The 22,585-nt window shown below is 35.4% G+C and overlaps 1 protein-coding gene across 23 annotated transcripts in view; it reads left to right on the forward strand.

The window, feature by feature from the left end:
* The window catches only part of LOC123558649 (teneurin-m-like), a 241,368-nt gene that overhangs the window by 101,620 nt on the left and 117,163 nt on the right, over positions 1–22,585 (forward strand). For 22 of the 23 annotated variants that reach the window (XM_053544291.1, XM_053544306.1, XM_053544307.1 and 19 more), the window contains one exon: positions 13,681–13,750. The gene's annotated coding sequence lies outside the window, so the exon portion shown is untranslated. Of the gene's footprint in view, positions 1–13,680; positions 13,751–21,144; positions 21,363–22,585 lie in introns of those variants that run through there. The other variant, XM_053544304.1, reaches the window with a different exon arrangement.

The following is a 22,585-nucleotide window of genomic DNA, read 5'->3' on the forward strand; positions in this document are numbered from 1 at the left end:
ACCTAAATTACAGGGGGTAGGGTAAATTAAATGGCAGCCAAAAGTTAGTGCATTGTCTAAAGAACTATATCATGTGCTCACTTACTCAAGAGAACCAGGGTGTCACATCTGCTACATTGATAGCTGCCACATATGACAATGTATTATATAATTGCTAAGCTTTTGACACTCCAAATATTTCAAGTTGCTTAAAAAAAAGGTTGCAAGGACAGGCATCATGATTGCATTGTCAAAATAATTTAATAATAATATGCTTCACAATTCTGGCAGTAAGCATGTATTAAGCAATAAACATTTAGTGCAAAAGATATATAAATACTGATATTGGCTTAAGCAAGAATAGGTAGTAGACAAGGAAAGATGCAGGTTTTTTAGTAATAAGAAAAACCTCATGAAAACATAGTACTGCTACATTAATGGAATTTATATAATTTTCTAAGTACCAAAACTGAAGGCGAATAGGTTCCTAACATGTTCTGTCTCTGCTGTAATCAGTGAAACAATCACAACTGATAAATTTGGCTTCTAAATATTTTTATCATCCAAAGTCCTAGGCAGTTGAAAATAAGTTGTGTTTGAAAATAGGTTGTGTGGGGATAACTGTGGTGAATGCTGATTAATATTTCGGGACATATTAGATCAAGTTAACCAATTTTGACTAAAATATAAAACCATGGTGATTGAATAGTATCCGATTTACAGTATTTTAACATTTTTATATATTATGTTTTTATAGCCAATAAATATGCCTATACAGACTCATATACTGTCATCATGCATTGTACATGTTTTAATACAAGGAACTCAAGACAGTCTGTCTGGGATTAATGTACATTCCAGATTCAGAAATATCTTTAAAGATATATAATCCCAACTTTTATGGCTGATGCTTATAATTTAGACAAATTTCGAACACTTGGTCTGCTTTTGAGTAATTCTATAATTTGTCATATCTGTAATGAAAAAGATGATGAATACCACTTTTATGTTATTTTGTAGAATCTGTGTCAAGCCAGACACACAATGAAATTAAAATATTTGAAAAAAAAAAACGCGATGAAGTTACCATTGTAATAAGGACTGCCGAATATTTTGCCGAAATGGCATTTGAGTGAAAAAAAACACAACACATTAAAAGCATATAGGCATACATGATGACAGAAAGCAAAATTTGAATATTTCTTTTTTTCCTCATTACTTTTCATTCATTGAAGAACTTCAATGAGCATTTCCGAGAAGTTCAGAGAGCATTTTAGGAGTCGAGGGTTGGAACATGTTAGTATAAAAAGATGTGGCATGTATAAAATGCCTCATTACAATCTGATTGCTAAGATTTTGAAATATTTCCAATTTTTTCTTAGTTCTAACCTGCAGGAAGAATTTTCTTTCATCTGAGTTCCATAAACTCTTTGATAGTTATGCACTCTAGTTTAAAACCCAACATATCCCATACTGGGTTATTGTCCTATAATATTAATTGCATTTGGGCTCCTGCAGGGTAATGTTTTTCAGCCTGACTTGATTGAGATTTTTCCTATACAGATGATCCATGCATTTTAATTACAGCATTAGGTCTTTTATGTGAAAAGTTTTACAACCTGTGATTTTATACCATAAATGCCCTTGAGTAGCATAAAATGGCAATCAAAAATGCCATAATTGAAAATTAAATGACAGTTTTACCAAAACAAGTGAAATTTGATTGTTTAATGGTGCATAGGGGTTCAAGCCGTTTATAGGAATTTAACATGCCACTGCAGTAAATGGCATGGCTTCATAAAGTACCAGCTCATAAAATTGTCATGAAAATATGCCTTTGGTCTCAAAATGCTTCATAAAATCCTCATTAAATCAAACAGAACCTTCTAAAGACTAGATATTGTTTTATGTCCTTCACTTTTTTTGTGAAATTAAAATGCATGTTCTTCCTGTGGTGTAAAAGCCACTAATTTTTATTGTTTTTCTGCTGAAATGTTTCAGGCAGGAGAATGTTCTTTTTTGCGAAGTTATAATGAACAATTTATTAAAGGCCATGTGATTCAGTGCCTTCAAAATTCACATTAGCCAAGATTCAGACCTTTGGCATTACATTCTCATCAATGGCCTTGTGGGAATGGAAACTGAACGTTTGGCTTATTCTAACATATGCTTCTTCATTTCTTTAGGTCATTTTTTATAATGTGAAAGTCACATGGATAAAATTTTACAGAAATGTTTTTCTTACTTGTTTCAAAAATAGTTAAATTAATATGTGTCCTGGAAAGACCAGTCTTTGAGAAATGGAAATATATCTTGTTTGTTAAAATGTAAACTCTTTTAACAGGTAGAAATGTAAACAGGAGTTTTCATGATATTTGCTTTGTGGAGGTGGTCTAACACCAGGTTTGTCAGTATTGACATTGAGAGGCTTTGAAATATCAAAGACGTTGATGTTGTTGACAAAATTTCTGGAATTTTGATAGCTACGACTTAGGTATTTGACATAGACAACAATTCTAGAAACATTGATAGAAATGGTCTAGAAACGTTGACAGAAATGGTCTTTGTATTTGACAGTGACAAAAATTCTAGAAACATTGATAGAAAGGGTCTTAAGAAACACTGTAAAAATTGTCTGGATATGCAGTAGTACCAAAAAGTCTGAAAAGTGACAGAAATATTGTAGATTTTTACATTGACAAAGCATCTATAAACATGATCATAGGTGGTACTGATACTCACTTTGACAATAAAGCTAGAAATATCCACAGAAATGATAAATAGACACTGACACTGATAAAAATTCTAAGATTGAAAATAAGACTTCAGATTTTTACAACTTACACAGGTAAGTGCAACAGAAAAAAATGGATAAAAAAAACAATAGTCATTTTGTGATGTGAAATATAAAATGGTAAAATGATGAGAAAAACAAGAACAGAAAATTTATACTGATCTAACAAAATGACAAGGTATTTTTGATTAAAAGCAGTGGGGCAAAATTGAGAGAACATTTTAGCAACACATAAATGCTTCAAGGAGAAAATTCAGATGAATGATTGGTATATTATATTTTGAGCTGCCAGCTTAAATTCTTAATGTTTTAATTTCCCACAAGGCCTGTTTCACGAAACTTTAGTTCTTTGTATCTTGCATCTCACTTGGTTATATTTCTGATAAAGACTGTGTGATATTCATCAGCATGCTAAGGCTATAATATCAAATTATTATAAAGGCTATGAAACAAGTGGTTAAACCAGTTAAACATTAAAATTTGCCATGAAAACAAATATTTATTGCTCAAAATGTCATAAAATGTTCATAAAAATAATGCAACAGAAGCTGAAGCCATATTGACACCAGTGGTTTGCTTGATTGGCAAACTCTGGTCATAAAATTGTCACACAAATTGAATGCTGTAAAAATTTTATGTTCTTAAATTTAATCGAACAAACACCCTGGGGTGATGGTGAAAAATTAGAAATAAGCTTAGCATTGTTTAATTAGCATCAGTGAAGATCGCAGTTATGCCCAAGGGTGGGCATTTGAAACAATAAGTTAAAGTGATGACTATAAAAATTACAAGATATTCTAACAAATATGTAGATCTCTGGCTCCACTACTTGAGTAACTTGCATCTTGGGAGAGTGTTTTTGTAGTTCATGCTGTGAAATGTAATAGTAAATTTTTATTTCAAGTGAAATGAACTATATAGTTCTGAGTCCTGTCTGCCAGAGTGTGAACATGAGACTTTCTTTTAACAGTCTCAGAGAGTTTACAAGAAATTTGTCAAATTTGAGAAAATGTGGTCCCTATGGACTGATAAACATGTTTTGTCTGTATTGTTTTCATGTTAGTATGGATGAACTTTGATCATACTAGCTCAGTAAAGCATGTATTTGTAGTTGTACTATCTGCAGATCCTTCGTTTAAAGTTTCGTTCATGTTTTCATCACTGATGCCATCAAGGGGCATTTTCTGTCTGAGAGATTGGGAAGTTTTTAGCTTCACCAATTGAAGGTAGCTGTAGACAATGAGAAAGGAAGAGCTTCTATGAAATTCAAGTGTGTGTTTGTCTTTGCATATGGATGTGTCAGCTATGGAGACTTGATTTCATTAATGAAATAATTCCATGGACCAGAATGTTACTGCTATTTAAAGTAATTGTTACAAATTGATCTTGATGATCTACCATAATTAGATTTGTCTGCCCTTTGGATTTGTTTGTCTGATAGGTTCATTAGGCCAAAGATAAATGTTAGCTCTGGAATGTGAGACCTAACATCATAGGTTAGAATAAACATAATTATCCTTTGACCACATTCAGAAGTGTGGCATTAAACAGGTTAGATTTCAAAACATTAAGAGTCAGATGGGTACAGTTATGGCATATGGTTAATCTGGGAAAATACATACTGCCCACTGGAGATACCACCTACCTGCCTTTTACTTATCTCTGTTGAAATGCATTCACATGATGAAATTTTTGTTTGTATGTATGTAAGCTTATTAATAGTTGCCACTGGTAACTCATATTTGCAACACTCCAGAAGACTGCAGTGGTAGTGGGAGGATAGTGCAAGATACCGAAGACGTTCCAGTTCCCACTGGTAACTCATATTGGCAACACCTCCAGAAGACTGCAGTGGTAGTGGGAGGATAGTGCAAGATACCAAAGACGTTCCAGTTCCACTGGTAACTCATATTGGCAACACCTCCAGAAGACTGCAGTGGTAGTGGGAGGATAGTGCAAGATACAGAAGACGTTCCAGTTCCAGAGGCTTCCATGGTTCTTCAGCGTGCCAGGTGTAAAGCACCCATACACGGGACTCTTATCTCAGTGTTAGTAATTTTAAGTGGAAGGAGTGAGGGCTTCCTCTCGGGACCCCAGGTTTTGTAATCAGACAGTGTTACCACTGGACCACTGCGTCTGCTCTTGATGAATTTTCTTTAAATGGATAGTAGTAAAAGTAGTTGTTGATACAGCAACAGCAGGTTAATATAGCAGTTGCTGAGGTCAAAATAGCAGTAGCTGCTTAAGAAATTTTAGGAACAAAAGCAGCAATGTCAGAGTTCATGCAGTGTGTTGTTGATAACATCACAGGACGAACAGGGAAAACTTGGTGCTATAATGCTTTACAGACATTTTAGTGCAACAGAATAGTTCTACTGTTTTGAGGGACTGATTTATTCGGAGGTGTCTTATTGTATTTATCTAACAGACTATCTTGGCTGGTGTTACTGTTATGAAATTTTACAGGGACTTTTATTAACACTTGCTACCAGGAACACACTAGGTAACCAGCAATTTTCAGTGCAGGATGCTGCATCCTGTATGGTAAGCTTTCTGGATGGTTTCACCTGTACTGCTGTCTATCTGGAACACAGGAATTTAAACGGGCAATGTTTGGTAAAAGATTATGTATAAAGATACAAATTGAATTTATCAAAAAGGCGGGAATTACTTACTATATTGAACATTTCAGATGCTTTACTGATTCTGCACTGACAAAATGTCAAAGCTATTCGGAACATTGTCTGTTACTTATTTTGTGGAAACTTCAAATGAATTATTCAAACTCGCTGACAAAAACTCCTTGCTTGGCTTCTGTGGTAGGTATGTGGTGGATACTGTTTGTTAATGGGTAGAACAGAAGTTGTTTTGTTATTTGCTGGACTATGGTTTGTTTCACACAGCTGGGTGTTGTGATACTTTAATGAGCCCTTTTCTGCCAAATAGTTGAGATATCTCCACAGGTAGTGGAGAAACAATATATGCACCAAGTGGTGTATGGTGTCCTGTATGTCAACATTGGTCTAGAAATAATGGTTCTTCCAGAACATGTTGTACACTAGAACTGTTGAAGAAATTTCTATGTTTTTGAAGTAAACTACTGAAGAAAGATGGTCAGTTGAATATGAAATGTGATGCTCAGATGTTGTATGGTAGTAAAGATTGAAAAGCAGTCACTCTGTCAACCTTGGGCTTTTTTTTTTCGAAGCTGTTCTTATGAATTTAAATGATCAGTGAAAAACATTGTTAGTGCATTGATTACTTCAGCACCAAGTCTCGTGCAAGTCTCAAGCAAATTGTGTGGTTCTGGCCGTTTTTGTTATATTTTCGATGATTAGATCACTCAAAGTATTTTGTTCATCCCCTTTTTGAGCTGAAACAATCGATGTTCAGTTGTATATGAAAAATAAAGACTTAACAATGATAATATTAAGACTCGCAGTTGGGTGTCAGTATACTGACAATAAATTTTTGCAAAGTATCATCATGTTTTGATTTTATATTGAGTTGTTGCAAAATTTATTGCCAGCTGTAGTTTAGGAATTCATGGAGAAAGGTTTTGCAGGAAGAATGCCTCTTTTATTATTTCAATATGTCAGTGCATTACAGTAATAATTCTTTCATTGTCACTATATCTTTTGCTTGAGACTAATAAATGTGCAATTCTGTGAATTTTATGTTGTAAAAGTGTGTGCAATCAATAGCAGTGTAAGAAAGTTTTCGAGAATTTTATCACTTTCTAAGGCGTTAAATTGCAGCAAGATTCAATCTTTTCTGCTTTCATTGCCGCAGTCTTCACTTGTTTTTCATCAAATTTGTCTGCTGAAAATCATTTTGCAATTATTTTCTCATTGTCTTAATTTCATTTAAATGAACAAAGTTACTTGGGTGTCAATTGCAGTTTAAGTTTTTAAGACATACTGGGAACAAACTACCTTTTAAATTCCTTTCTTTTATCCTTTTTTTTGCAGACTGAGTTTTTTTTTCATTGCCGCAGAAGGAATGAATAACAATATCTCTAGTTTTCATTTGGATATGAAATACATTGGACCTCAGAAGGCTTTAAACAAAACTACACAGCTAGGTTTATCATTCTGATGTAATATGCATTTTTAGTACTGTAAAATTCTAAATTATTATATATTTAATTATGATTATTTTTTGTGGCCAGGATACGAACATTTAATAATTTTTCACAAAATTGCACTTTGCTGATTATTATTAAACTCTGTTATGCATTGTGGGATTTTCAAAAAAACTTTGCATAAATAGCTACCATAACAAAGACAATATGTCACATGCATAATCAAGCTCATAGGTCAAGGTCACAATGAAAGGTCAAAGTTAAAGCCATTTTTCTTGTCTGCTAAAATTATAACTTCTTAAGCATGCATGTTTTTTCAGATAGATGGGCACAAACTATCAGTACAACAAGAGAGCTTGTCATGTTCTAGACCCATCCTGTACTTTAAAGGTCAAGGTCACACATAGACATCAAAAGTTTAAAGGTTGTTTTTCTTTATTGCTGTATAATTTTTTTAAAGCATGTGCTTACACTTAGGTAACTTAGCACAAAAAATCACCGTAACAAGTTGATTAGTAGCCTTATAGACACATACTCCTCCCTTAAAGATCAAGGTCAGAATCAGAAATGAAAGATTTTACAGAATTTTTTGTGTCCAGTCAATATGTTCTTTATGAATGGATGAATATTCAAGTACTGTGGCACAAACATTCACCATAACTAGACAGTGTGTTCTGTGCTAGACTTTGACCCCTAGCTAAAAGGTCAAGGTCCCTCTTAAAGGTAAAAGATTTCATGTCTTTAACATCTATTTGCATACATGTAGAAATATTCAAATAAACTTAGCACAAATAGTCACATGTAAGACCTAGACACCTTGTTGCAAGGGTCAAGTTCATTTATAACTTAGGTTACACATTTTTTTTGATTTTATGTCATTTTTCTTGCCTGGTCTTTGAATGTATATGAATGGAAATATTTAAAGAACTCGATGCAAAATTCACCATAACAAGACAATGTATTATAACATTTAATCAATCTAAAAGTGTAATAAATATTTATTGTACCACAGTTTATTAAGTTTGAATGATTTTTATGTGTACATTTATCAAAGTCCCATAACTAACTGGACACGGGTACACTTTTATGTCATAATATGACATAGGAGTGCATCTATGTCCTTGAAAGTTGACTTTTTTACATTACTCATGCTCGCACTTTTGCAGTTCAGTCTTGCCGCACATTTTATATTCGGATACAAGATAGCCAAAAACATTCATTTACAGAACAAAAAACAAACCTGTAGAGTTCCATGTTTTTCGACACATATTTTTTGTCTCATTTATTTTGCTTGCCATTTCGGGAACTTTTTTTGAAAGGAAAGATTGAAAAGAATGCTGAGAACTTGAATACAAGACTGTAATATTGTAGTTTAAGTCTGGTTTTCGAAGTTTTTTCCGGCTGCAGATTATTATGTTGTAATGTATTTTGCAGCCGTTGTGTTGCAGGGCAGATAATATTCTGTTGTGTTGCAGGGCAGATAATATTCTCGTTTGCAGTGAATATTGTTAATTGCTTTCAGAGATTAACTTGATTCTGAATCAGACACTAAATTACTCAGATCATTTTTCTTCTGCATTTTTTTTATTGGTAAAGGAGATATATAGCATAACATTTAGATGAAATAACTCATTAGTTTTTCTCTCTTGGCGAGAATTTACAGGAACTAAATCACCACCGCAATATACCAGCCCACTTACGGCAAAGCACCTAGCAGTGCAAACCAGCACCCATATGCTTAGTTTCGATGCTGCTTTATATACATGCCTGGATTGTACTACACATTTGTACTAGTTCAACATTTGCATATATACTCAAATCTCTGTTTTCATGTCTCACAAATCAGTAGTGACATTTTTAGTCTTTTTAACTGATTGGGACTATAGAAGCTATATTTTCTCTCTCTGAAAGTTATATAATATCAATGATATTGTCTTATAATATTACGGCTTTTTTACGGAAGAGTTAGATCAAACAGTTGGTAAACTATTTTTGATTAAAACGGCTCTGGAATTGAACTAGCATGTTTCAGATGGGGTGCTGTCATTTGCCTTACAAAAGTCTTGCGTTACACTGAACTGTGTGTGTGTGTAAGCAAATTTGTAGTCACCACAGTAACCCATGTGTCAGACTCTTCCAGAAGACTGTTAATAGTTTATTTATGGAGGAAACTGCAAGATAAGAATCCGCTGCACTTAAATTTAGCATGCTAGGTGTATTTAAGCACCAATACAGAAGACTTACTCTAGTGTTAGTTGCAAAAAGTGTTAGTTGCAAGATCTTGAGAGATTGAACTCACAACCCCTGGTTTTATAGCTACTGGACCACTGTGCCCACTGCCTACACTAGCTGCACAGTTCTTTGATAAATAGTACTTTCAATTCAGAGTGGCAATCATGATTTATATTGCGCAAGTCTGTGTTATATATTTCACTTTAATTGAATATTTCTTTGAATTGATTTAAAGAAAAATTTGAATTACAGTAAGGAAAAATATTCTCTCAAAATTTTCAAACCAATTACTGTTATTATCCTGCATTTTCCTTGCAGATAAATGGGTGTAACTTGGCACACCAATTTGTTGTGAGGTATTAATGTAGTAAAAGACATGAGGTATTAATGTAATAAAAGATTGAAACACATCTCACTTTGTAATGAAGTGAAATTAATGGGTTATTGAGCTTACTGCACCACACAGGAATTAAATATAGTTTTCCGACTTGATGAAGCATGATTCAGTAACAGAACTGTATGCTTTTTCAGGCAACATGCAAGCATGCTTTTGCCTGCCTGTTTGAGATTGTCCAATTGTCATCATCTTTGTCTGAAAATTGACAAAACATTGTCCCTACTGTAACCTATTTAAAGCCAGTCATTAAGATACAACTTAATACTGATTTTTGTCAAACCCACTGGTTGTGAGCTCAACATAGTTGTCACAATGGCGGTTTGGCGTATGTGCATGCGTCCATCTGGATTTGTTTGTCCGGACCATAACTTTGACATGCATGGAGCAATCTTGTTTATATTTGGTATGAATGTTAATCTCAGTGAGATGGAGTGTCATGCGCAAACCTCAGGTTCCTATCTCAAAGATCAAGGTCACAGTTGGAGGTCAAAGATCATGTCAGATCTTGTCTGGCCCATAACTTTTGACATGCATTGAGGAATCTTGTTTATATTAGGCATGAACGTTTAAGACAGTGAGACGGTGTATCGTGTGCAAACCCCAGGTTCCTGTCCCAAAGGTCAAGGTCACAGCTAGGAGTCTAAGGGTGGGCTCGACATGTTGCCCTGGGCAACTTTGAGTCTTTGAATACCATGGTCTCGTTCATGTATTCCTGTGTGTACTTTATAGTTACTGGAGCATACAGAAACTACATGATGGAAATAGACTGTCAATTAATACAGTCTGTGCCAGTAATATGTTACAGTTTTTCCCTGGAGTTTTAAAGATTTTTGTTACAGTCAGGACATTGTTACAAATAGATTGCCACGATACCAGTAATTATTTTCATAATGAAGATCTTATTACTGTTATAATGACAAAGAAATGTCTTTTAGATCCAGGCTAATGATGGAACGTAATCTTTTATTTCTACGCTTATCATATCTTCAGGATAAAGACTACATTGGCAGCACTCTATTGCTTATTTTATTCAAGGCAATTGAAGAGTCCTGTCATTAAATGATAGTTATGAATATTATTGTTGTAGTTATGCCAGAAAAGCTTCTCCAGATTATTTGAAAATTGATAATTTTCTTATATCTCTCATGAATCACGTATTTATGAAAATAAAAGTTAATGCTCTTTTAATATCACCTATTAGGAAGAACTGATTCAATTCAGATTTGATTATTACATTTTCAAGCTTGTCAAAAAGTAAGGTTTGCCAAGCTAGCTGTAGGTAGGGGCCTCTGGCGATGTAGGGTTGTCACTGTGGGTGTGTTGGATGATTTGTTTGTTTTGGGTTTAACGCCTTTTTCAACAGTATTTCAGTCATGTATGGCGGGCAGTTAACCTAACCAGTGTTCCTGGATTCTGTACCAGTACGAACCTGTTCTCTGGAAGTAACTGCCAACTTCCCCACATGAATTATCAGAGGTGGAGGACGAATGATTTGAGACACAATGTCTTTTATCAAATCGTCGCGGAGAACAAACGCCCTGCCTGGGGATTGAACTTGCAACCCTGTGATTCGTAAACCAATGCTCTCCCTACTGAGCTAAGCGGGATGAAGTCATCCAGAAGGCCGAGAACGACCACCATGTAAAGCGTAAATTTTGTTACCATTTATAATTCGTTACAACAGAAACTGTTGGGTGGATGTGACTTTAAATCCAACAAAACAAAACTTGAATGGTTTCTTTTGTTTTTTCACAAATCCTGAAGCTTTTTTGTAAAACTCTTGCATTATCTCCAAGTTTGTTTCTTATTTCATCATAAAAGTTGTAGGTCTCACCCAAACTCTTGTGTTCTATCTTGCCTATCAGTCACAGTATATCCTGTCTCCATTGATTATTTAGAGTGAACATTGATGTTTGATAAGCTTTCACTTACATTTTCTCCACTAAGTCTGCTTGACTACTTTGTGTCCAACAAGTCTGTTTGGGTTCTTTATATCAGTTCAGGGTCGAATATTGGTTTAGATATTTAGGGATTGAACTTGAGAATGCCCAGTGCTTAAATATCCTCTAATTCAGAAAGACAAAATGGTGTTCAGGTTGTGAAGGGGTACCTGCCTATGCCTGTTGGTTCCTGAAATTGTTAGAAATTTCTAAAAATTTCTACAGTGTGTCTTTGTTCTTGGTATAACACGCAGTAATCTATCTGCTCTAGGAAGCTTGTGTTCTATCTTGTCTATCAGTGTACAACCTGTCTCTCTTGATTGTTTAGCTGTTGATGGAATTGTGATAAGGTATTCTTCATTTTCCTTTTCTTCATTAACTTATAATCATTCAATTTCTACAGTAGTTGTCTGGAGCAAGGTTTTCTGTGTTTATTAATGATTTAATTGAGTTTTGTATTTTTGTACATGTGACATGCATTTTAGTTTCATTGAATTTGATGTAATTATTAAAAAGTGCTGTGGGTTTAAAAAGAAAGGGATAGTATTTATAATTAAAATACATGCCATGACCAAATTTACAGTGTAATTATATTGAATGAACTAGGAAAATATAGACCTAGTTTGTGTAGGATCTACGTATTTTTTTTTTTCAATAAAGGAATTTCTGTTGGAGTTGAAGTGGCACAACAGAATGCAGATTTAATTAATTTAAATTACCATTATCATGGCATATCTAAAACTGACTCTGTTATTTTGGATTATCTTAAGATAAGGAAATTTTGGGGAAATTTCAAGGTGCATCTATATATTTAATCCCCCGCCATGGCGGAGGGATTATAGGAATGGTCTGCGTCCGTCCTTCCGTCCGTCCGTCCTTCCGTCCGTCCTTCCGTCCGTAACAAATTCGTGTCCGGTCCATATCTCCTAAACCCCTTGAAGGATTTTCATGAAACTTGGGTCAAATGATCACCTCATCAAGACGATGTGCAGAACCCATGAGTCAGCCTTGTCGGTTCAAGGTCAAGGTCATAACTCAAGGTCAAAGGTTTGAGCCTGCCATTTTGTGTCCGCTCTATATCTCCTAAACCCCTTGAAGGAATTTTATAAAACTTGGGTCAAATGATCACCTCATCAAGACGATGTGCAGAACCCATGAGTCAGCCATGCCGGCTCAAGGTCAAGGTCACAACTCAAGGTCAAAGGTTTGAGCCTTCCATTTTGTGTCCGCTCTATATCTCTTAAACCCCTTGAAGGAATTTTATAAAACTTGGGTCAAATGATCACCTCATCAAGACGATGTGCAGAACCCATGAGTCAGTCATGCCGGCTCAAGGTCAAGGTCACAACTTAGGGTCAAAGGTTTGAACCTTCCATTTTGTGTCCGCTCTATATCTCCTAAACCCCTTGAAGGATTTTCATCAAACTTGGGTCAAACGATCACCTCATCAAGGCGATGTGCAGAACTTATGAGTCAGCCATGTCAGCTCAAGGTCAAGGTCACAACTGAAGGTCAAAGGTTTGAGCCTTCCATTTCGTGTCCACTCTATATCTCCTAAACCCCTTGAAGGAATTTTATAAAACCTGGGTCAAATGATTACCTCATCAAGACGATGTGCAGAAATTATGAGTCAACCATGCCAGCTCAAGGTCAAGGTCACAACTAAGGGTCGAAGGTTTGAGCCTTCCATTTGGTGTCCACTCTGTATCTCCTTAACCCCTTGAAGGATTTTCATCAAACTTTGGTCAAATGATCACCTCATTAAGAACTCATGAGTCAGCCATGTCAACTCAAGGTCAAGGTCACAACTGAAGGTCAAAGGTTTCAGCTCTGTATCTCCTAAACCCCTTGAAGGATTTTCATGAAACTTTAGTCAAATGATCACCTCATCAAGACGTTGTGCAGAATTCATGAGTCAGCCGTGTCAGTTCAAGGTCAAGGTCACAGCTAAAATCAAAGGTTTTACCCTTTCACTATCCATAGCAGTGGCGGGGGATTTAGCTGTCTTTCAGACTGCCTTGTTATTGCTGTTTTACAGTCATGTAACAGGGCAAATCAGTATAATTGATGTTAATAACTCTTCTTGCTACAGATGAAAGAACATTAATTTTGCTCAGTTATATAACTCAATTTTGTACAATGTGCCACTTTATTACTGCAATAATGATAAATACATGCTAAACTGAAGTTTTGAAAATTTCATTCAAGGTTCAAAACAGGTTATCACTAACATTATTCTCATTTTTGTTTTCAGATTTCCAGAATGAGTGTATAACAATGGATTAAAAAGTGATCATAACAGACATTAACATGTGAGAACAAAGGTAATTATCGGTCTGTCCTTTTTTTTTTTATTATACATTACTTTTTACAAGTGTGCCTTTTGACTACCAAGGATATAAAACTGTTTGGAAAAACAGCGTCAAAATTCCAGCATCTGATTGGTCAATTCTGAAAAAAAATGAAATTGACCAATGGCAAGTTGGCATTCTGAGACTGGTTGCCAAGAGAAGTTTCACAGTCTCGAGGTCAAAGTTCATTTTATTTGATCTGAGGGTGGGACATAATACTATGTTTCTGTGCAAATGTAACACAAAAAAAATGAGTCAATGTCTTGGAAGAAGTTACTTTAGGAATTCTTTTATTGTAACACTGAAATGTTTTGAAAAATGATTTTAAAAGCCTCAAACAAACATTATTATTGTGAGAATTCTGAATAAATGCTTTAACTTGCTGTTACATATCAACAAGTAGAAAAACTTAAGAGATTATTGTATTTACAGAGAAAATAATTCACCAGGGTATTTGTGAGAGAGAACATTGTTCAGATTTCAAGAAGATAGTGATTCTTGGAAAATGTGTGCAAACATCTTGCAGCCTAATTGTATGCATATATTTCAATTTTCTGTTGCATTATGCTAAGTCCCTGTAAATGTGTTTTAATGGTAATTGAAAGGTAGAAAACATACTAAATTATGTATATTGGAAGATGGCAGCTTTTATGATAATTATCAGAACATGAAGTAGACTTGAAGCATCAGTGAAAGAATCAAACATGTGCACCAAATAAGCATGTTTTGATGATATAGTGAACCCTGTTCTAATGGTTATATATTCAGTGGTCACTATTTTTGACATATTTCTTTAAATCTGAGATGGGTTTATCGAAGTTGACAGTTACCCTTACTGCTTGACTAGCACACATGTAAAGAATTTCTTGTGAGAATCAAATGATCAGTCTTTAGGCCTAATTCACCAGCTAGCCATTTGGTCGCAATGGAGAAAACTGCAGTTAGATAATAGACTATATAATATGCCAATGTATAATACCAGTACAGTGAGTACTTAATTATTAAAGGCAAGTTCCTGATTCTGATTTTGAATCTCCTAACTTCTATGGGTTCAAGACTCCATTAGGGTTTTGGCTAGGTTGTGGAAGGTCTGTGGTTCTACACAGGTCCCCACCAGTGCCGGACAACTTTCCTGCAATCACAGAGGGTAGAGGACAGAATTGAGCCGTGCCATGAGAAAACCAACATAGTGGGTGTGCGACCAGCATGGATCCAGACCAGCCTGCGCATCCGCGCAGTCTGGTCAGGATCCATGCTGTTCGCTAACAGTTTCTTCAATTCCAATAGGCTTTAAAAGCGAACAGCATGGAGCCTGACCAGACTGCGCGGATGCGCAGGCTGGTCTGGATCCATGCTGGTCGCAAACCCACTATGTTGATTTTCTCATGGCGCGGCTCAGATGAATTGAATTTTAGACATGAAACATTGCTCATACTACAGGTCTGAAACTCTTCAAATATTCAGCTGGCTGGGTGGCTTCTAACAAGAAGTATATAGTATTTCCTTATATCTTCAGCAATGGCTTATCTTTCCTTAAATCTTGGAATCTGTTTTTCATATCTTGCAGAAAGTCTGGTTGTGTTCTAGTGCCATTTGACAAGAACTTTATTTCAATTAATATAATCACTGCAGGGCTTATGATATAATGAGGTTTTCTTACGGATTTTACACATCCTGACCACCTATCTAGACAAACTTGGCACTATCATGCCCGCCAGTTTCATAGATAATTAGATTTGCTGTGTTATTACAAGTTGGTACAAATGTTCATGGTTAAGCAAACTATCATTCCATTATTTATTGCATAACATTTTTGCATGTGTTTGAGAAATTGTTTGTCAGCCTTCTGGGAGAAAAGTATTACTAGAGAAAATTTCTTTTAATTAAGTTATGTTCTGAAAAAAAAACTCAAATAGTTACAGATGGAAAATAACATAATTAGACATGAAAGTAAATTTAATTGAAGTGCTATTTTTTAATTCAGAGTTCAGAAATAGGTTGTTTTAATTGCAACATTCCTTTATGACAGACAAGAACATGTCAAAACCAATTAACCATTTAAGTCAATTTAGCCAGGTAGTTATTTCCTACAAAACTTTTGAGTTTTTTTTTTTGTTCTTTAAGAAGTGTAATTTCTGAGATACAGTATACACGTTAATTTGATAATGCTGAAGAAATGTATAATTGTTGGAAAAGCTGGATGTATTTTACCCCATTGTGAAATCCATGTTTGCAAATGTTACATAGACCTGCAGAACTTCCACTGAAGGTAGATAAAATATATAATTTTGCAGTGCTGGAGCTGTAATGTTTTACAGATAACAAGGTACAATATATTTATATTGCTAATAAAAGAATATTATTTTACATAAAAAATGAAATGGATTTTTTTTACCTATAAACCTGAATTGGTTTTAAAGGGCAAATGTTACATAGAATGATCTGTTTCAAGTAGCTGATATTTTATTCCACTGTTTTTTGTCTGCCTTGTTCTACTTTTTCCCCATTTGTAGAAGAGTACATTACTGTACATCTACCATAATGTGAAATATCATTATCTCAGATGTTTCTGGCCAGTTCTGAGCCTTTGGTTTTAGGTTTATTCTAGGGTATCTGTCATCAGTGCACTTTGTTTCTCAGCTGGGAACCATCAACCAGTTGAAAGGCAAGCCTCTTGAGCATCCTTGTAACCCTGATCATTTTAGTGGACATGGGTAAATAAACTACCAGCAGGTTCCATATTGTTGTCATCACCATCATCAAGAGTTAATGAAACAAACTGTATCTGCTGTAGATCATATTCAAATAGAAATATAAGTTCAAAGAAGGATTGAACTTTGTGTTTCTGGAAGAAAGTTGATATTAATATAATCCATTTATATACATGTATAGAATAAGACAGAAAACTTTGTTTGTGATTTTGGACATTGATCATGAAGTAAAAAGAGAAATAAACCAGAACTGGAGAAAGGATAGATTTGCTTTGATTTTGGAAAAAACAGAAATGGTAAAAATCTAAAGTCCTTCAGAATTATCCTAATTTTTGTTGACTGATTCTACAAAGTATCCTTCTAATATTCTTATCTTTGTACCTGTAAAGCTGCATGTGATGAAAATGAAATTAATCTGCAAAATTTCAATTGGATTATAGTTATAGATTAGTAGATTAATGCATACTTTTGATAGTTTTGACTCTCAGATGGTTATATAAAAACTGCCAGAATGTGTGAACTGTTTAGTAGATGCAGACATATGGTGCTATAAAGATTTAGTGGAGCTTTAAAACTATGGTTTCCAAGAGATGAAAGGGTTCCTGAAAAGTGATTTTTAATGGGAGAACTTGCTGTGGGATTTATGTTAACTTCCCATCCATAAACTTTTTATCTCTTTTTTGTTTCTGCTAATGCTTCTTTTAATGTGCAATAATTGTATAATCATATTCACAGAGTGTTTGTATTATGAAAGTAACCAATCATTTCTCCAGTATTTTGATATAGTTTGCTCATGTTAGATGTCTATACTGCGGTTTGCAAGAAAAAAAGATAACTTTTACATTTACTTTTGATTATGTATTTAAGTAATGATAGTGTTCAATTATGATTTTTTGTGTTCAGTTAATTAGAATTTCCATATATTTAGAATTTTATCAAGTGTTTAAGATAATTACATGCAGTAAAGTCTCCCGATGGCATTCTTTAAAATTCAATTAAGCCATCTAAGTACATTTGCATTTTCTACAGCAGCAGTTCTGGTATGTTGACATTTTCCAGTTTAACAAGTATTTTATTGTTTCAAAAGATTAAAAGTATGCAGTTGAGCAAATAATTTGAGGGCAAGCACTTTTCAGAACCAGTAGATTGACATTTTTGGGAAAAGTACATTTCAGAGCCAGTGAACCAACATTTTCTAGTAAGGCCAGCAGTCTTAATATAACCAACAGGGAAAGCAGTTTGCTTACCATTCCGGTAGATTAGCATTTTCCAGTAGAGCAACAGTTACTGTACTCTGCAGTACCAGTACTATATTTTCCAGTTTAACATGTACTTGATCTAGTATGTCAACATTTTCTAGTTGTGCATCTCCCACTGGCTGATCAACATTTTCCAGATAGTAATGTACTGTACGTCTCTGGTAGATAAAGATTTTCCATTTGGATGGTACTAAAAAGTTCTAATACATCTACATTTTCCAAATGGAATGTTCTTTCTAATTCCAGTAGATCAGTTTTTTTCCAGTTTGGCATGTATGTTTCAATTCCATTAGATCAGACCAGTACTTGGCAGTGCCAGTAGTAGATCAACATTTTCGATGGTGGCTGTAATTGTTAATAGATTAACATTTTCCTGTAGTGCAAGTAACTGTAGATGAGGATCTTTCAAGTAGGACCAGTACTTAGGAAATTGTTCTTTTCTCATAAAAATGTGATTTGGTGTGGTTGTATTTTCTGAATAGACATGCAAACATTGCTAGGGAGAAGGAAAGGGATTGTTCTGACAGAAAACGTGGATGTGTTTGACTATAATGCTCCTGGAATGGTTCTGACGGAAGGTGTGGAAGTCTTCAGCTGTAATGCTCCTGGAATGGTTCTGACAGAAGGTGTGGAAGTCTTCGGCTGTGATGCTCCTGGAATGGTTCTGACAAAAGGTGTGGAAGTCTTCAGCTGTAATGCTCCTGGAATGGTTCTGACAGAAGGTGTGGAAGTCTTCGGCTGTGATGCTCCTGGAATGGTTCTGACAGAAGGTGTGGAAGTCTTCGGCTGTAATGCTCCTGGAATGGTTCTGACAGAAGGTGTGGAAGTCTTCAGCTGTAATGCTCCTGGAATGGTTCTGACAGAAGGTGTGGAAGTCTTCGGCTGTGATGCTCCTGGAATGGTTCTGACAGAAGGTGTGGAAGTCTTCGGCTGTAATGCCCCTGGAATGATTCTGACAGAAGGTGTGGAAGTCTTCGGCTGTGATGCTCCTGGAATGGTTCTGACAGAAGGTGTGGAAGTCTTCGGCTGTAATGCTCCTGGAATGGTTCTGACAGAAGGTGTGGAAGTCTTCGGCTGTGATGCTCCTGGAATGATTCTGACAGAAGGTGTGGAAGTCTTCGGCTGTGATGCTCCTGGAATGGTTTTGATAGAAGGCACAGAAGTGTTTGGCAATGGTTCTCCTGGAATGGTTTTGACAGAAGTGAAAGTGTTTGGCTGTGATGCTCCTGGAGTGGTTCTACAGAAAGTGCAATATTGGCTAAGATGCTCCTGGAATGGTTATGACAGAAGTTGCGGAAGTCTTTAGCTATGATTCTCCTAAAAAGGTTCTGACAGAAGGCATGGAAGTCTTTGGCTTTGGTGCTTCTGGAATGGTTTTGACAGAAGGTGTGGAAGTCTTTGGCTTATAATGATGCACATGGAATGGTTCTGACAGAAGGTGTTGAAGTGTTTGGCTATGATGCTCCTGGAATGGTTCTGACAGCTGTTGAAGTGTTTGGTAGTGATGCTCCTGGAATGGTTCTTACAGAAGGTGTGGAAGTATTTGGCTGTGATGCTCCTGGAATGGTTCTTACAGAAGGTGTTGAAGTGTTTGGCAGTGATGCTCCTGGAATGGTTCTTACAGAAGGTGTGGAAATGTTTGGCAGTGATGCTCATGGAATGGTTCTTACAGAAGGTGTTGAAGTGTTTGGCAGTGATGCTCCTGGAATAGTTCTTGCAGAAGGTGTGGAAGTGTTTAGCAGTGATGCTCATGGAATGGTTCTTGCAGAAGGTGTTGAAGTGTTTGGCAGTGATGCTTCTGGAATGGTTCTTACAGAAGGTGTGGAAGTGTTTGGCAGTGATGCTCCTGGAATGGTTCTGACAGAAGGTGTTGAAGTGTGTGGCAGTGATGCTCCTGGAATGGTTCTTACAGAAGGTGTGGAAGTGTTTGGCTGTGTTGCTCTTGCAATAGTTCTGTCAGAAAGTTTGGAATTAGCTATGATGCTCCTGGAATAGTTATGACAGAAGGTGTAAAATTGGCTGTGATACTCCTGGAATGGTTCTGACAGAAGTTGTAGAAATCTTTGTCTATGATTCTCCTGAAAAGGGTCTGACAGAAGGCATGGAAGTATTTGGCTTTGATGCTCCTGAAAAGGTTTTGACAGAAGGTGTGGAAGTGTTTGGCGATGGTGCACATGGAATGGTTCTGACAGAAGGAGTAGAAGTCTTTGGCTATGATGCTCCTGGAATTGGTTTGACAGAAGGCACGGGACGTGTTTGGCGTTAATGCTCCTGGAATGATTCTGACAAAAGCATGAACGTGTTTGGCTATGATGCACCTGGAATGGTTATGACAGAAGATGTGGAAGTCTTTAGCTATGATGCTCCTGCAATAGTTTTAACAGAAGGTGTGGAAGTCTTTGGATGTGATGCTCCTGCCTTTCTCAAGGGTGTAATGTTGTGCTTCAAAGACAATCATTTAAACATGTTTTTCAAAATAATCACTGGCAGTTCCCCAAGTTTGGAAAGCGCAATACCTGTTGAATGATATTTGTTTAGGTAACAAATTAACTGGCAGATGGGTTTGGGGTGCACAGTTTTCATGTTTGGAATCTTGTAGGTATGTGCTTAGGACAGTTGCCAGCCTGCTAATTGTCAATTAGACGCATTTACCGATCATTGATGAAGTGTTGTGCCAAAGACATTTAATACTAAATGCATGTTTCATGGATCACTCCCAGATCATGGGAGATATGTTATTTGTGGTGGATATGTTTTGAATATTGTGTTGATGGTTTGTAGAAGGAAACTGATGTAACAGTGTATGGATAGTAATTAGGATAGAAACTAATGAAATGTTTCAGCATTTTGTAAATTTTGTAGTCAGTTAGTTGAAAAGAGATGATTTTTTTTGTAAGGTAATTTTTGGAAATAGGTATACATATTAAAGAAACATGTCAGAATGATTAATATTGTATAAACGTTTTTTTTTTCTGGTGTTTTTTGGTCATTATTATGCCGGTTAGGTCATTATTTAAAGGATCTGTCTAGCTGTTGTTTTTGTGTGTTTTAACCATCCCTGATACAGTACTAGGTGCCAGAGTTGTTTGTTTTTCTAAAACTTTCACAGGTTTCCTGTAAATTGATATATAGCAGGTTTTACAGACACAATTGCTTAATACTTTAAGATACTGATCAAACATGTCGGCCTTGTTTAATCCAAGACAGAGATTTCTGGGATAAGCCTATATAAACATCCTAGTGCTGTAAAATTTACTTTTTTATAGGCCATGTGGGGGGCTCTTGGATCTGTTTCTTAGATAAACATGTAGTTTTTATGTTTTTTGAAAATTAAAGAGTGGTTAACCATTGTTGATATTTAGGAAAAATTCACAGCATGGCCAACATCATGTTGATAGGTAAGAAATGACTTCACAGTGAGCATGTTGTTGAAGAAAAATTCACAACCAGTTCCAAACAGAAACATTGGTTCACAGCATGAATACAATGTTGATGATCAGATACATGAAAAGTGACTTTTCTTGATGTAAAAGGAATGTATTTAATTACTTTTTTTCAAGTGGAATTCTTGTTAACAGTGATGTCTGGCATGTAAGCGGAAAAGAAGGAATTGAGGTAAAATTGTTCCTGATGAAATTTTGGTAATTTGGATTTTTTTCTGGATTTATTTTACATCAATTCTAATGATTTTTTTAATTAAAAGAGCATTTTGTGGAATTTTAAAGTTTTCAAGAAATATTATGATACTTCTTAATGACATATGCTTACAGGTAATGTAGTTAGTGAAGTGTTTTAACCAATTTCCCAGTTCTGGTATAAAAAGCAGTTAAGTTGGCAGATGGAAAATTCGAAGACATTGTGACCCACTTACTTTCATAGTTGTGAGTGTTGAAGATGTCCTCTTTTTAGCTGTTTGAAAAAGTTTAAACTGCAAATAAAAATTAAAAAGCAGTTAAAAAAAATTGGTACATTTTGATTCTGTAAAAGCAGCATGTCAGAATTTGTAGCCGAAAATATGCATGTTGGAATAGTGGATAGCATTTTTCAATGTCTGAATTTTCTTTTTACAAGTTTAGTAGCAACTAAAAACCTGTTTCTGGATTTTACAGATTCTTTTGTTAGTTAATATTTTTTGCAGCTTTCATTACAAATAGTACAACGCATTTTATCTGGAAACAATTTTATTCATTTTTAATGCAGGTATTTCATTGAAAGGATTTTCATCCAGGCTTTAAAACAGTTTTAAGGCATGTCGATTGAATTGCTTTTTAACCCTAAATAATGCCTTGAAAAACGTGCTAATTGTTGGAGGATAAAAAGGAGATCAATCTAGATTCAAGAGGGTATTTCTGCATCCGTTCTACTGGCAATGTAATCAGTTTCTTTGTTATTTAAAAAAAAAAGCTCCTACAGAACAAAAATAATTTTCATGGAAAAAATGGAGGAATTACCGATTCATGAAACAATCAAATTTTTACATCTTTCATTAAAACGCTTGAAAGCTCCTAAAGGAACTCGTCTTGTGTTTCCAGCGGCTAATGGGAGAAATATGGAAATATTGTATGCTGGTTGTCAAACAGTAGATCTAATCATCTTGGAATCTTTGTGTGCGTAATTCAATGTAACTCTTGCGTACGGTCTCGTTGAGACGCATGTTTCGATGGTGCTTGATTGTTTTTTTCGTGCTCGAAAATGTGAATTTTATGTAAATATGCTTACAATTGCTACATGGTTGATCTTTCAAGATAGTTTTGCTTGTGTTATGATTCCATAAATCGTCAAAAAGTGAGCATTTGTATGCTATTAATTGATTACACATTGAGGAAAATTGTCCTTAA

This window comes from Mercenaria mercenaria, chromosome 5 (genome assembly GCF_021730395.1).
Source record: "Mercenaria mercenaria strain notata chromosome 5, MADL_Memer_1, whole genome shotgun sequence".
Lineage (NCBI taxonomy): Eukaryota > Metazoa > Mollusca > Bivalvia > Venerida > Veneridae > Mercenaria > Mercenaria mercenaria.